This window comes from Ctenopharyngodon idella, chromosome 23, assembly GCF_019924925.1.
Source record: "Ctenopharyngodon idella isolate HZGC_01 chromosome 23, HZGC01, whole genome shotgun sequence".
In the NCBI taxonomy this organism is placed as follows: domain Eukaryota; kingdom Metazoa; phylum Chordata; class Actinopteri; order Cypriniformes; family Xenocyprididae; genus Ctenopharyngodon; species Ctenopharyngodon idella.
The window spans coordinates 13,485,796-13,491,795 of NC_067242.1; positions in this window are offsets into that span (position 1 = coordinate 13,485,796).

Below are 6,000 nucleotides of genomic sequence, written 5' to 3' on the forward strand. Positions count from 1 at the left end.
TCTTATTGCTGATTTGATTTTGCTGTACAGAGCATGGAACAACTAGTCCCTCAAATAAAATCAATTTTGGCTCAGTTAAAAAGAAAACTTTCAAATTAAATCTTTTGGCAACAGGCAGCAGATGGGTTTGATGCCAGAAGCCGCTAAGGAATCGCAGGCTCAATGTGAAGTGTCTGAGAGCGTGACATAACAAATGCAAAGCATCTTTCATCGGACAAGCTCCCTTGATAACGTGAACATCTGTGCACGATACTGATTCATCATCTGATTTCTAGTGGATCTCCTAGTGGAAATAAATTGCAGGTAAATATGTGTCTGCAGGTATTATGTCATGTCATAGAGCAGAACGTCACTCTGAATCTTCTGTGAAGTTCTGCAGTAGAACTAAACATCTTATTTTCAGCACTAAAAAATAAAAAAATAAAACAAAAATGAAATGACATTGGAATTTACATTTTAACATTTCAATAGCATTTTATGTATCCCAAATACACACAATTATAATCAATGTTGTTGATGTTACTAACTAAAACTTCTGCAAAATAATTGTCATTATTTGAAATAAAGCTGAAATAAAATAAAATATAAATATTAGATGACAAAACAAACTTAAAAAAAATGTAAAAGGAAAATTAGAAATGTTGCCTTGGCCTTTGAAATAAAATAAGTTTAAGTTGTACTAAAATTACTTAAACTAAAACTGAAATAAAAAAAGCTAAATAGAAATATTTTCAAAAAATAAACTAATAGAAATGAGAAATACACAGAACAAAATTACTAAAAGTAAAATTAAAACTTATTAAAATATAAAAGTTTGTTCAAAATATTTAACTATCTATCCATCCATCCATCCGGTCTATAAAGCTTCAAACTTAAAGGATTTTTTTTGTAATTTTCCAAACAATGTATTAGCAAGCAGACATTTAAAGTCTGTCATGATAAACTTTGCTGAAAAATTAGTTATATGAATTTCAGTTCATTTCTATTCTACTTCCTTACATTCAAATTGCACTTCTGTATTTTGTTTTCTACCTCAGTTCAAATTCATTGATTAAAGGAGTCATATAATGCCACTTTTACAAGATGTAAAAGGCTGTTCAGCCTTTTATGTTCAAACTGGAGTCAGACAATGATGGAGAGACTCAAGAAGAAGTGACAACATGTAGAATGCAACAGGACGTTTCTGAATGGTTAGTGGATAAATTTATGTAGCTGATGTGGAGTTAACTATCTTAAAGTCATTGATTAGCATATTGTGTCATGATAATCTATAAATCGCTCGTGTGGGAACTGTTGTAAGATGCCTAGAGTCAGAATATATGCTGCATGAAGATAGAACAGGTATAGTTTAGTTTAATTACGATTATAACTTTTGTCATCGCGATTTTTGTACTGCATTGCAATAACATGGCCTCACCCCTTTGTTGCGTGTTCTCGAGGGCAGGGTTTATGTAAATTTTAGGGTTAGTGATGTCACTAAACCAGGAAGAAGCTTGTTGTAGTCCCTACCAGCCATTTGTTGAAGTCCTTAAAAGGCAATTTCTTTAAAAGAAAATATCTCCCTTTGCATTGAACTTTGAGCGTGGTAACTTTGCAGATGTTGTTTATGTTCAAACAGCAACATTACACACTAAAGCTAAAAAAGTAAAATCATAATCAACCACCCCTTTAAAGGCATTCTAAATTCAGTTCTAAATAACGCACAACGCTGGATTAGTTACAGTGACACTGCAGTGACAAAGAATGCTGTAATCGGCAACAATTAGTTAATCAACAGCCGCTGTAATCGCAATATTGATTATTTTTTCGATCATTTGTGCGGTCCTGCTTCTGGCTATTTATCAGGTAAAGTTGCTAGCATTGCGGGACCTGACAGTTCCTCCCTGGAGCCACAGATTGCTGCGTTGGTGATCCTCTGACTAGTGGTCAAAAAGCACCGCCGACATTTACCATTAAAAATATATAAGAAAGAGAGGGTGGAGCTGCTCAGAATGGATGAGCGCGATCCTCCCTTATCTCCATTTTCATGACCATCCCTACAGCAAGGGCAGCGGCTGATTGTGATGAATGGATAAAGAAGTGATGACAAAAAACGAGTCTGTCAAGCTCTTAGCAGATGCTGTGATCTATCTATGTAATCTAGGGGACAGTGGATTGCGTCTAGGGTATTAAAGTTGAGCAAATCTTCTTTCGCGAATGCTAAAAAAACTTTTTATCAATTGTTACTTTGTCCTGTAAAGAGGAATGACAGTCATTGCTGGGGTGAACAATGTTACGTTTTCTAGTAGCATAATAAAATCTCAACCCACTTTGTCTGACAGACTCTGTACTAAAACAAAGATGACAGCTCAATTAAGTTTTTGAAACAAAACCTCTGCAAACACATCTGGGGATTTACAGATACAATGTGGATTAATGACAATATAATCCATTATTTATTCTGGAAACAGGGTGTCCAGGTGGACAGGCTCACAGCTGCCTCGGTCAAAGCGTGTGTTCTCCCTTCGGGCGCCGTCTGCCATGTCTGACTGCATATGTGGCAGACACTGTCAGTGCTGATGTGTCACTGATGAAATATAAATAAAGTAGAAGCCCAGAATAAACAGATTTTACCCAGCTGCCAATTAGCACTGGACACAAGACTAAAAGCCTGAGATTGCAAGTCGAACAACTCAGAGTTTTTTAAAATTTTATTTAAAGGGATAGTTCATTTGAAAATGAACATTTCGTCATTATTTATTTACTCAACCTCATGTTGTTCTATTTCGTCTGTGGAATTTAAAGAATGTGAAACTGTCCAACAGAGCCAGGATCTTTCAAGGTTTGTATCACTCCGCTTGTTTGGGTTTGCTGTCCAGATAGGCTGTCAGTCTTTGCATTAGTGGTTGGGACTTTTTAGCGACACATTCTGCAAGTTGCATCATTACGCCAGTAGGTGGCAACAAGCGACCGGCTTTATGACTGAGCCGTTTGAACCATTCAATTGATTCATTCAAAAATGCGGACTTTTTAATGAACGACAATTTTTCTAAGTGATGTGTGCGGTTAAAAACTAGCCTAGAGTGCCATCTACTGTTAAAATTAACCTCAGAATCGATTCAAGAGAGAAAATATCAGGATCAATCCAGATTCATTGTATCGATCGAAAATCAATGTATCATCCCAGTCCTAGAAAAAGGGTTTCAAATGCAAGTTTTTAAAAATGATACCTTTATCATTTTTAGTCATTTTCACGGATCTGTGAGAACAGGGATCGTTGTCATGTGAACGTGCAAAAAAGCAAAAGAAAAACATTTTTTTCAGTTTTTAATAAATGTAAATGTACCTTAAAATGTAAGTTACTCGATATTAACTTGTTTATTGAACTGTTGTATAAAAGTAGTATGACAAAATAGTTTGAACAGCAAGGGAACAGCAAGTTCACATAGAATGTTTCTGCATCGAACTGCTTTTCAGTTATTTTTCTATGTAAATATGCGCTGTTGGAATGCTTTGCTTGCATATTTTGCTGCATAACTCTTGCATTGACCACTTTTACAGTAGTTTTTGGAAGCTAAGCCACTATGAATTATAGTTATATAAAAAATATTACAAAATACATCATGAGATGTTTTGGAACATCATGAGAATTTTCGTTTTTAGGTCAACTATCCCTTTAAAAGCGTGACCAAAAATAGAAGTCCTACTCCAGTGGCCAACCACAGCAAAATCACCAGAGTGGACTCTTCTAGAGACAGATTCTGATTACAGATAAACTATATATCAGGGCCCAGAGCTCACAGCAGCAGGTGCACATTGCAACCACGGTTTAGTTGTAATCAGGCCCTAATATGTTTTGGGAACAGTACAATTTACACCATTAAACAGGTGATAGCCAAGGGACGGGGTTTGGGGCCTGAGGAAAATAAAATAAGATGAGAGATAAGTAAAGGGCAAATGTAATGAATCATGCAGGACAGGTAATTCATCCTAACTCCATGGGCCGTGCTAATGAACACAGGGAGGCCATGCGTCCCAGCAGACCTCTCCGTTTTTATGAGCATTCCCACCACCATCATCTCTCTCTCATTTCATTCCTTTAATGGGATTTGTGGCTCCCTTGCAGAAAAAGAGTTCCCATGCTTAACCTCATACATGCACATATGTGTAATAGACCAGAAATATGGTGATCAATAGAGCTATTCAGCAATTTTCAGTCTGATTGGTTTCTGCATGGGAGTTTTTTTCTCAACTAATGAAATCTATTTCCAACATTACAAAGCTATACGTCTGGGAATCATGCTACCAAAAACTGAAGCATTTTTTCCCCAACAGCATTGTGACACTTCAAGAAACTAGGTAGAAATAACCCTGACATAAAAGTATGTCAGAGAGTTGGTCTTCACCAGATATAATAATTTGAGATTTCACACAGCTAAATATGGAGACACACCATCTAGACCTTAATGTAGGTCAGGGAACCAAACTGATGCTATCCATATGAAACCAGTTCATTATACACTACCGTTCAAAAGTTTGGGGTCAGTCGGATTTTTAAAAATGTTCTTATGCTCACCAAGGCTGCATTTATCTGATCAAATATACAGTAAAAACAGTAATAATATTGTTACAATTTAAATTTTTTCATTTTAATACACTTTAAAATGTAATTTAATCCTGGTGCAAAGCTGAATTTTCAGCATCATTACTCCAGTCTTCAGTGTCACATGATCCTTCAGAAATCATTCTAATATACTGATTTGTTGTTCAGGAAACATTTTTTATTATTATCTATGTTGAAAACAGTATTAAATTCTTTTAAAAAGTTGCAAATCAAAGTCGAACGGCTGCATGCTCGAATTTCCCGCGGAAACCCACCAGTACAGATTTTATTAGAAAACATTATTACAAGCTTACCGTTGTGAATCGGACTAAGGTAAGGAGATAGTTTTGAACACTGGCTGGTTATGTACTTGCTCAAAAATTGATTTTGGGTAATTTTTAACCAAAAAAAGTTACAGACTGCAGCTTTAAAACTCCAATGGTTGATGACAAATTAATCCTATAAAATCTATACACTGCTATACCGGGCTGCATGTGTGCTGGATGATTACTGACGTCCAGCATTACTGACATACAGGAGAGTTCTTGGAACATTAGAATATCGTTAGGGGAATGTTAGTATAACGTTAGAATAATGTTAGGGGAACCTTATAATAATGTTATAATAATAACGTTAGGGGAATGTTAGAATAACGTTAAAGGAAGGTTAAAATAACATTAGGAGAACGTTAAAATAATGTTAGAATAATATTAGAATTACGTTAGGGGAACATTAGAATAACATTAGGAGAACATTAGAATTATGTTATAGGAACGTTAGAATAATGTTAGGGGAACGTTAAAATAACATTAGGGGGACGTTAAAATAACGTTAGAATAATGTTAGAATAACATTATGGGAACATTAGAATAATGTTAGGGGAATGTTAAAATAACGTTAGAATAATGATAGAATAACATTAGGGGAACGTTAAAATAACGTTAGAATAATGTTAGGGAAACGTTAAAATAACATTAGGGGAACGTTAAAATACCGTTAGAATAATGTTAGAATAACGTTAGGGGAACGTTAAAATAACATTAGAATAATGATAGAATAACGTTAGGGGAACGTTAAAATAACGTTAGAATAATGTTAGGGAAACATTAAAATAATGTTAGAATAATGTTAGAATAACGTTAGGGGAATGTTAAAATAACATTAGGGGAATGTTAAAATAAAGTTAGAATAATATTAGAATAAGGTTAGAATAAGGTTAGAATAATGTTAGGGGAACGTTAAAATAACGTTAGAATAATGTTAGAATAACGTTAGGGGAACATTAGAACAATGTTATAATAATGTTAGGGGAATGTTAGAATAACGTTAAGTGAAGGTTAAAATAACATTAGGGGAACGTTAAAATAATGTTAGAATAATGTTAGAATAACGTTAGGGAAACACTAGAATAACGTTAG